Source organism: Galeopterus variegatus, unplaced genomic scaffold (genome assembly GCF_000696425.1).
Source record: "Galeopterus variegatus unplaced genomic scaffold, G_variegatus-3.0.2 Scaffold1451, whole genome shotgun sequence".
Taxonomy (NCBI): Eukaryota; Metazoa; Chordata; class Mammalia; order Dermoptera; family Cynocephalidae; genus Galeopterus; species Galeopterus variegatus.
Genome location: NW_007727562.1, coordinates 366,450 through 377,684, shown reverse-complemented (window position 1 = coordinate 377,684; position 11,235 = coordinate 366,450).

Sequence of the window (11,235 nt, the reverse complement as noted above, 5' to 3'; positions counted from 1 at the left end):
CAAAACTGATAATGTTCTTTTTTTGTAATCAATCTCAATCAATCACTGAATTCTTCAATACCTTCTTGCTACTCCTCTCTGACACATATGCACTTTAAAGAAATGTTAACAGAGAGACAAGGCCTTAATGCAATGTAATGGCTCTCTAATGGTAGAAATCAGGCACCAGGAGAAAAGGATTCAGATGAGATCCGAGAAGGCAAATCTGCAGGCTTCAGGTGCCACGCCCTCTCCTAACCACGGCAGATATTGTTCATTGATCACAGCTAAGACTTCTCAATGCAGTGCTCCAGGAAGCCACAAACAGTCACTTGAAGTGGGCACGCAAGTTCATCTAATCCATTTGCAAATATTGGTCTCATGAATTCTGAATCCCCTTCAGTTCTAGGATCTGTGGTTCTGAAAGGTGACTAGGAAGACCTCACCCCCCCAATCACACCGTGGACTGACCTGTGATCTGCCCAGCCATGCCACGAGAGTCCAGTGGGGGCGTCTACAAGGCTTTTCAGAAGGGAGAGACCTTCCCACTTGCCTGAGGAGGACAGGGAAGGGGTTTGAGGGAGGATACCTACTGTCCTGAGAAAAATAGTCAGCCCCTGTTGGAATCCAATGGCTAATTGAAACAAATCCCTGCTGCCGAAGGGCATCCACATGCTATCGGTCGGGAGGAGTGGGGCGCATTTCTGCACAAGGCGTTGCTCATAGCTCCTGCTGAAACTTCTACACCTGATGCTCCATCCCTGGCTCTCCTCAGATAGGACCCAGGGGTGTGAATGATGTGGGACTCGGGTGCAAAAGAATAAGAAAGGGTCTCCCCTCAGGCCCCCAGCCAGGAGAGAAGAAGGGACGCAAGAGCCCTTAGATGTGCGGCACAGATGTGACATTGAGCTGGCCACGCACAGTATCATCTGCCTGGCACCAATCCAGGCCTCCCATTTCACAGGGGCCCAAGGTGGACACCATGTGGGTCCCCGGGGATTCACACAGTCAGAGGGAGGGCAGGAAGGGGACCCGGGTGTGTTCCCTGTCCTACCCACCCCCTTCACAGGCCTGTCCTTCAGAGTTCAAGTTAGAGCCTCCTTTCCTGCTCCCCTTCACCTGCTCCTCCTTCCCACCTGTTCAATGGAACAATGTACTGAACACCTGCTATGCTCCAGGCACTGGAATAGATGCGGAGATGCAAAATCTGCAAGACATTGCCTCTGCCTTCAGTAAGACAGGATCAAGGAGCTGTCAGCCTGGTAGGGAGAGGCAGATGTACAAACAAATAAGGACAATCAACATTGGAAGCTCCCATGGTGAATGAGGGCACAGTGGGGAGAATGAGTGACTAAATAATGGATATATGTAGAAATGGGGACTTTGGAGAAGTCATTATATAAAGAAAGAATACTTGCTAAGCTCTTGCCAGGGGACATTTCCATATATACAATTATTCAAGGATCAGAAAAGATAATGGGTGTGAACCTACGCTATAATAAACTGTGGAGAGCTATATAGTACAAGGAATTCATGTAAAATGTCAGAATTCAGCCAGCAGGTATGGGTCATATTGGTTAAGCTAGGTTAAGCTAGGTTCGTTGCTGCAGCAATAAGCAACTGCAAGGTCTCAGAGGGTTAACACCGCAAAGGTTTATTTCTTCTTCATGAAACATGTTCAGCATAGGTTGGCTGGGGCCTCTGCCACTCAGAGATCCAGGCTGACTGCTGCATTATCCTCCTTTAGCTGCTGTACCTGGAACACAAGCCCACCTCAGTCATTCAGGTAGGAAGAGAGAGAGCTGGATGGCACAGAGCTGGACAGAAGGGATACTTGTCACTTTACTCCCACGCCATTGGCCAGAACCAATTACATGGTCCTGTCCGACAACTCTAGAGCTGGTAGGTGTGGGAAACAGATGGGATGTCTGGTGGGTATCAATGTCTCTGTTACAGGGAGAGAACCCTCTGCATCCTGCAGAACTCTGGTGTTTGGCTAATCAGAGAGTCCTTTAATCTGAGTATGGCCCCCTCAGGGCCAAGCAATCTCTGGTGCACAGGACTGGACATGAATTTGTCCTTACTCCAAAGTGACTGGCCGTGGCAGAGAACTGAGGAACAACCATAAGATTCAAGTTATTTCTGTGACTCAGATGAGCACAGAGCTAAAACAAAAACAATCATACATAACATTAACTGAGCACTTACTATGTGCAAGTCCATATCACTGGTATTCTCTCATTTAAGCCTTGTAATAATAAGATTCAAGTTATTTCTGTGACTCAGATGAGCACAGAGCTAAAACAAAAACAATCATACGTAACATTAACTGAGCACTTACTATGTGCAAGTCCATATCACTGGTATTCTCTCATTTAAGCCTTGTAATAATCCAGGGAGGTAAATAGTACTGTTAGCACCATTTCACATATGAAGATAATAAAGAGCAAGTCCAGGGTTCCTCATAGTCTTCAATTAGTAAAATAATGGGGGCTGGCTGGTTAGCTCACTTGGTTAGAGCATGGTGCCCATAACACTAAGGTCAAGGGTTCAGATCCCCTTACAGGCCAGCAGTCAAAAAAAATAAAAAATAAAATATCAGAGCAGGAAATTGAACACAGAACTAACCTGTCTCCAAAAATCATTCACTTTGCCACTAACCTATAGCACTTTCCACAGAGGATTGGGGCCACTAATTAGATGCAGTCAAAAAAAATAAAAAATAAAATATCAGAGCAGGAAATTGAACACAGAACTAACCTGTTTCCAAAAATCATTCACTTTGCCACTAACCTATAGCACTTTCCACAGAGGATTGGGGCTACTAATTAGATACACACACACACACACACACACACACACACACACACACACGATTTGCAGTCCCAAGATCTGCATTCTCAGCCTGGTTCTGTCACTAGCTATTTGGCCTTAGGTTAAGTCACCTCACCTCTCTGAACCTGAATTTCTCACTTGTAAAACGGGGAAAATAGAAATAGCTATTATCTCTTTAAAATATCTTATAGAGAAGTGTTTTTGTCATCTATAAACTTCTCTATTACATGACCAAAAAATAGCATGGATTGGGTTTGCCTTAAGGATAAGGCAAGGGTGCGAAGGGAGATCACACCTGCTGGATGGGGGTCCCCTGAGGAGTCTCTCTGACACACCTGAAACAGCCCCCAACAACACCAAACAGGCCTTCCTCGCCTCTGCCCCTGTCCCCACACTCTCTCTGACAACTCTGCCACGGCCTTATATTTATTTTTCCTGCAGAGATCTTTGCAGGATTTCTCCTAAGTGGGACAGCTACATCAATAAGCTCCACCGCATCACGACTATTATTGGAGAGCAGTGTGCCTGGCCTGCTGGCCAGGCTTCTCGTCTCATAGGCTCCCCCCACCCACTTCCTCTCCTGCAGGCTGGCCCCTGCTGCCCTTTCCAGATGTTTCTCCCCTACTTAAGCCTCCGATTCCATTCTGCGCCAGGAGCCCTCCTCCCACCTGTGTAGTCCACACATGGTCCCCCACAGTGCCCATCCCATGTCCTACCCTTCCCCACCCCAAGCCTCCAGTCAGGGCTTGTCTTCCACCTGGAATATCCTCTCTCCATCTTTGCCTGTCAAAATCCTTCCCAGATACACACGACAGTGTCAACAGCAGTTGTCTTGGGGTGATGAGATTACAGATTATCTTTATCTTCTTCTTTTCCAATTTCCTCTATTTGGAGATCTGGGGGGATAAGTACGTGTTATTTTTACAATGAGGAAAGCACAAGGAAGTCATGCTTTACGTCCCTGCCCCCTGGGAGCCCCCTCCCCATCATCCAGGTTACAGTTCTCTTCTCTTGTGAAATTCTATAGCTCTCAGCCCTATCAGAAATTGCTTTATACTCTACAGATGCTCCTGGACTTACAATGGGGTTACATCCTGATAAACCCACGTAAGTTACAAATACCATAAGTCAAAAGTGCATTTAATACATCCACCCTACTGAACATCATACCTTAGCCTAGCTTACCTTAACCAGGCTCAGAACACTTACATTAGCCTACAGTTGGGCAAAATCATCTAACACAAAGCCTATTTTGTAATGAAGTGCTGAATATCTCATGTAATTCATTGAATACTGTACTGAAAATGAGGAACGGAACAGTTGTATGGATACTCAAAGTACGGTTTCTAGTGAACTGTTTGCCATATGGCAACATCTGATATCCCCAACCAAATTGTAAGCTCCAGGAGAGCAGGGGACATATCAAACACATCGTCACCTCACTGCACAGCCCTCCGCGCAGTCCAGGCGTACCTGAGGATTTGCCCATTATAGGTGATGGTGGTGGTCCCCGCATACCTTACAGTGGCTTGGGGAGGTGGAGTCTTGGAATGTGAAAACTAAAGGGGCTTAGAATTTGTAGAATCCAATGCTCTGCATTCATACAGACTGTTTTTGACATTTAATTTGCCCATTATTTGGATTTCTTTATCCCCACTCCATGAGCAGCCAAACTAAGACCTAGAGAGAAAGTGATTTGGCCCAAGGGTCCCGAACCCACATCTCTTGTCGTCCTGCCCAGTGTGTTAACCACTAAACCACAGCTGCCACTCCAAGACCTTATTAATAGCCATTTCTCTCCCTAGTCAGTGGCTGGACATGGCTTGCCAGGTTAATAATTTGTTCATTAGGCGCCTAATGAATTACTTGTTAATTGCTAACTTGATGAACAGCCAGCAGTCCCCATCTGCCTGGAGAAACAGCAGCAAATAACCGCAGACAGGCCGGCCAAGCCCCAGTGGCTGGAGAGCAGGAGCTTTTGGCCCCAGAGGGTGGTGACTCCCGGGGGAAGAAGCCTGTCCTGACCAGCCACCTGGAGCACAGCCCGCTTCCCAGGGAGTGGACACCCTCCAGGAGTCACCTCTTGCAGGGACCTGTAACTGCGCTGCAGCCCAGATCCTCATCTCCCTTAATCCTGCAAGCCCCCTCTCCACCAAACCTCCCCCTTTTACTTACTTTTATTTTTATTTTCTCTGAGCTTCCACCACTTGACGTCAGCACTATTCGACTGAAATTTTGCACATACACCTGTCATGATATGCTTCATCCTTTCTCAGAGTGCTGGCCCCCATCTCGAAGGCAGCTGCCATGTTCGCATTGGACTTTAAGCTTCCTGAGAACAGAAACCTCTCTTGTCTTGCTCACGCTTGTATCTCCTGTACCTAATATAGTGCCTAGCTCAAAAGTATTTATTAAAGGAGCAAACAATCCATACTTTTCTATATACATCTGTATGCATCTGCTCAGACTGCCATAACAAAGTACCACAAACTGGGTGGCTTAAACAACAAAAATTGAGTCTCTCACAGTTCTGGAGGCTGGAAGTCTGAGATCAAGGTATGGGCAGGTGTGGTTTCTCCTCAGGCCTCTCCTTGGTTTGTAGACAGACCTTCTCTGTGTCTTTATGTGGCCAGACCTTCTCTGTGTCCTTACGTGCTGTTACTCTGTGCATGTGCATCCCTGGTGTCCCTTTGTGTGTTCAAACTTGCTCTTCTTATAAAGACACCAGTCAGAGTGGATCCGGGCCCACCCTATGAGCTCATTTTAATTTAATCATTTCTTTAAAGACCCTGCCTCCAAATATAATCACATTCTGAGGTACTAGGGGACAGAGTTTCAATATAAGAATTTTGAGGAGACCCAATTCAGCCCATAACAACAAGCTGGGCATGTATCAAACATTCACTGCATTCTCTAAGTAAACAGGCATTCCACCTTCCCTGGGGGAATGGCTCGTCTTTGTGGCCTGCGTTCCTAGTTCTGCACAGACCCCTAAAAAACTCGATGGTGGAATATTTAAGGCAAACCTCCTTGGTCATGTCGGCTCCCAAATCCTAATGGCTCTGTAATTTTGAAATCACTTTAAAGCAGGACTGAATAGAGACAATGATTTCTTGCATTTGCATAGCAATTTCTCTTATCAGAGCACAGTCTCCTATCCTTCCAGCAATGCTGGAAGCACTGGAGGAAGAGGCGGTATTACGATGTCCATCTTATGGACAGAGAATTGAAATAAGAAGGAATAAGGCAACTTTCCCAAGTCAAGCTAAGCCCAGTGTGTGACTTTCACTCTCAGGCTCCTTCCTTGGGAGTCGGGGTGGGACAGGATGTGCTCATTTTCTTCTCTGTGTCTGAGCACCCCACTCAGGGCCAGGCAAAGAGGAGATGCTCAGAGGAGGTTCGGCATTAATGGACAATGGAAGTGCTGGTAGATCCTCTGCCCGGAGCAGTGGAGAATCAGGACTGACCACTACCCAGCCACCTAAGCCCCCTCCGGCAAAGCCGGCCCTGGGGCCAAGTAGATGCTTTCGTGTCCGAGCTTCCCATACTAGGCCTGTTTTTCAGTGAAGACTCTGAAAGCCAAGGTTAAACTGAAAATGAGTCTGGGAATGTATCTATTATCACTTCCACACTGCAGCGAGTGACAATAAGAAAAACGTGTTTACGGTACAATTGCAAAATGATTTCACATATTATTTATTTTTATCTCTTTATATCGCAGGTATTTTTAGAAGCCACTTCAAATACGTTATGGAATGAAGCAGGGTATGAATTTTAAAAATACGTTATCTCATTCCATCCTTGGGACAATGGCTCAAAATGAATAAGAAGGAGTTAAACCCATTTGGCAGACGAGTAAAGCAAGTCAGAGAGAAGGTGAGCAACTGCCCAACCTCACGCAGGGAGCAGGTTAATGAGCTGGGCCCTGGATTAGTATGGGAGGAGCTCTGAGGAACTGGACCAGGAGAGATTCCTTCCTAGGGCAGGCGGATAGGAGTGCGGGTTCTGTCTGCAGGTGTATCTTCTTTGGCAGACACCAAGTTTTTGAACAATTTGTATCTGACTGATTTCAGTTGGGGTGCACACTCCCCAGCCACCCAAGGCCCTGCCTTGCCCCTCTGCATCGTCCCAGTGTGGTGACCCACATGTTTATGTTGCCATCTGGCTGGCAATGGCTCTTGAGTTTGCAACCCCTGTTCGATGTTTGAACAGCAGCCCGACAGTGACTACCTTGGGAAGCCCAACAGCATCAGGGATGGGAGAGGCCTGTAGGTATGGAACAGCAAGGGAGGTGGGATAACTGCAAAGGAAACGTCACACGTGCCTTCACCCAGCAATGTAACTTTGCACCAGCTAATGGGGTCCGATGCTTTATGCCACCAGATGCTGCTCGTCCTACAGTCCTGGGCATAACTGGACCACATCTTTTACCCTCCCTGGTCATTCCCAGTGCCTGGTCTGAAATGGCTGCAGAATCAACCAGCCATGGTCTCCACCAGCTCAGTTCAACAAGGAGAACTAGTGAGCCTCCCAGGCTCCATGAAAAGCCAAATACAAGACACACGACAGATGATGCAACCCATTCTGCTTCTGTAACCCACCACCTCACTTCCAGCCTTCTCTGATGAGTGAGGTGCCCCAAACCCAGCCATGCCCCCAGACACTATCCATAACCTGGACTTCAGGAGTGGAAAGGACCCACGACATACAATTCTTCTCCACTCCAGCTCTCCAGCTTGGGTGTGGTCGGCCTCCATCCCTCTCTCCTAATTGACCTGGAGCCTTAACCCCACACTGATTCCCCTTCAAGTCCTTCCCCTCCCTGGACAGAGTCCTTCCTGGGCATTTGCTGCCAGGAGAGATCAAAATCTATGACCACTTGGTGCCAGCTCCTTGGCATGCTGAGGATACCAAAAGAACTGGGCCCCAGGGAAGCAGGAATGTGGCAGGTCCCAGCTGGGACTGGGTGAAATGGAGGTGTCAAAGGAGCTATCTCTCGGAGACCCTTTCTCAGCAGGACTGTGGCAGCAACAAGGACTTGGGAAAATGCCATCACAGGCAGGGGCTGTAGGCACCCGATGGGGGCCTATGGTGATGGTAGGGACATCAGATACAGGGCCTGAATTCTCAGGGACTTGGTACAGGCTCCTGGAAAGGAAAACCTGGGAATGAGATGAGCTACGAAATGAGGTATAAGGGAGGCTTACGCCTTGGGGACCCATCCTGGATGGACTGGGAGGAGCCCCCAGCAACCAAACAACCCTGGGAGAAGAGGAACCTGGAAAGCCACCTGGCCTCCCATCAGGACATCAGGGGAGGGGCTGCCTTTTGATGGCCCTGCAAAGCATTTGACACTTCCATCCTCTCCAGAAAATCTATCTTCAAATTGCTCTGGAAACAGACCTGTGGCTGGCACCTTCTGGGGCTCCGGCGAGAGGGGGAGCAGCCTGCACAGAGCAGGACACCCCTGGACACATGAGTGGGCCAGGACCCAGCAGACACATGCAGCCAACCTCCTTGAGACCCACCATTAGGGCCGCTGTGGAGACCCACTTGGCAGCGTCCCTCTGTATATCCTGCCTGGAATAGAAGCAAGAACTGGCCTCCCTGTGAGGACTCCTCAGCCAGTGCTGCAGGTCTGGACTGACACTGGGGGGCAGGGTCTCCCCTCGTGTTCTAACCCCTCCTAAATTCCCAAGCCAGGAAAGCTTAATATTTCACTTCATCAGCTCTTAGAGAACTCCTGGAGGGCTTTCCAGGCTGGATCAGACCATTTTTATGTGCCCCTCTGGGATTAAATCCCAAAGCATCCCTCCCCAGCAACCACTAACCAAACTCATAGGCAGGAGCCCATGAATGTGGAATCTCCCTGTCCTCCATCCACCTAGGGCACTCAAGGTCAGCTCGGCGAACAGCTCTTATCTCTCTCTCTTGCTTAATTTAGCTTCATATTCCCGATGTCCTGGGCCACTTTTTCACAGCTCTTCAATTGCAGGGACGCTGGGGTCCTCCTGCATACAAACCCTCCCCCACCCTCCCCACAGGCTGTCCTAACAGCTAGTTTTCCCCATAAGTGAATGGAGATCTGCCCTCCCTCACCCTCACTCCCAGGGCACTCAGTACAGAGGAAGACTTAGCTTTCTTTTTTTCTTTAACTTTAAAAAAATAATTATAGATTCATGGGAAGTTGTAAAAACAGTACAGAGCTATCTCATAGACCCTTCACCCAGTTGCCTTGAACAGGTACAATTTATATAACTATACTCCCATATCGAAACCAGGAAATTGACATGGGGCAATGTGTGTGTATCGCTCTGTGCCCTCTTATCCCATGTGTAGATCCACATAACCACCGCTGAAATCAAGACACAGAACTGTTCCATCGCTGCAGAGATCCGTCTCATGCTAGCCCTCTCCCTCACCCTCCCCCGCCCCTAGCTACCACTAATCCGCTTTCCATCTCTATCATTTTGTCATTTCCAGTCTCTGCTCCCATGAGCTTGTGGCCAGTGAAAGCCACCCAGAGACTGGGTAGATCCCGGCTGAGAAGAGGACTAACCAGAGCAGGCAGTTCTGGGACAGGATTAGTCCAGATATAGGGAACCCAGCCTCACTGGCAGGCAACTCACATACCTGCAGCCTGTGTGCCACAACTCAGTCCTCACCCACTATTTTGGGCCTGCCTGATCACTTGCTGTCCCATGCAGACTCCATGTCCATTACTGCCCTGGACACCCCCCACCTACGTGGTCCACTCCCCTAGCGCTGTCTCTAAAGCAGCCTGCTCTCTGCTGCCCCCATCAGGCAGTCTGCCTCTCAAAGCGTCCCAGCCTTTGAGTTTTAATTTGAAATTCTCCCAAGTCATGCTTCCCCTGTACTGTACCTACATAATTCACTTTTATTACCTAAATATAGGGCTTAATATTTGTCCCTGTTAAATTTCATCTTGTTTGTTTCAGGCATCATTTCAGCTTATCAGGATGTTTTCAAATCCTCAGCTATCTCTCTGGACCTCAATTATCCCTTCTGTCATCTAAAAATTTAATAATCCTGCTCTGTGTCTTCATCCACGTCATAGATGAAATTGTTGAATTGAACAGAATTTACAACAGAGCACTATGGAACAATACCAGGAGCCCACTTGTAGGTTGAGAAGGTTGAGGCTCGAGATTTAAGCAATCCCCTTTAGGAACAAGTGTCCAGAAGCTCTAAGTCCACCCAAGTGCACTGTCACCTGGACTTCACTCATTCACAAGACCACCAGGAGCGATTTTACTCTGCCTGCTCAGAGATGGGCCAGCGTGAATAGCTAGGCCTCATCAGCCTGTAAGTATAAAAGGAAGTCACATTTCCTTTCATTCAAGTTACAATGGCTTTGAGTCCCCACCCACCTAACCAAGGATCTAATTCCCAGATATCCCTAAGAACACCCAGAGTTGTACACACTTGCCTAAAACTCAGTCCCCTCTGCCACCCACAGAGAAAGCAGAAACTCAGAGGCCCACTCTGCTCACCGGCCTTGCCCACACTTCTGCCTGATTTGCAGGGGCCATGACAGCTCTCTGAGGTGAGTCAGGGGACAACAAATCTGCCCAGGACCCAAGTAGTGCACCTTTAATCAGAAGTTCACAGCTTTTCCCCAAGGCCCACCCGGAATTGTAAGTCAGCCCCAGGTCACTGTGGGTTCCAGCCGCAGCCACATCATCCAAAGCCAGTGTCCTGCTGATGGTCCTGGAGGCCTGGCCCTGGTCCCCTTCTCTTCTGCTGAGCTTCCTCTCAGGAAGCTTCTATCCTCTCCTGCTGGCCCACCTCAGCTGCAGCCAGCCAGTACATCAGTGTGAGGAGAGGGGTCCCATTCCCTAGTCTCTGTGAGGACCCCTCTGCTTCTGTGTAGGCTCAGAGTAAAAAGAGAGATATAAGAGAGGGATAGCCCACAAGGCCGCCCTGCATTCCCTAGGTCCCGTGTGCACAGGGATAATATCAGGAGAAGGGTAACCCCTCATCCATCACCCCAGCAGCCCTGCCAAGAGGGAGTACCCTGTTACACTGATTTGCCAATCAAAGAGCTATCAAAAAGAGAGAAAGGAGTTGGGTTGATCTGCTTTGTTCTAAGTGAACTCATGCTGGCTTCTAGCAATCACCTTCCTTTTCCAAGAACTCACAACTCATCAGTTTCTATCATCTGTCTTGGAATTTTGCTGTGAATCAACACTGAAATTACTGAATACTCATTTCCAGAATCAGGGAAGGTTCCAGGCTATCTGAGCCTGATGCATGAGGAAGAGCCTTCCATGGAAGCCAGGCTTCTCCAAGCTCTGCTGGCTGTCCCTGTCCTCCTGCTCACTGTCATCATCATGCACACATGCACGCACACATAAGGCACCCCCCAGAGAGTACACTCAGAGGACCCCTGAACACAGA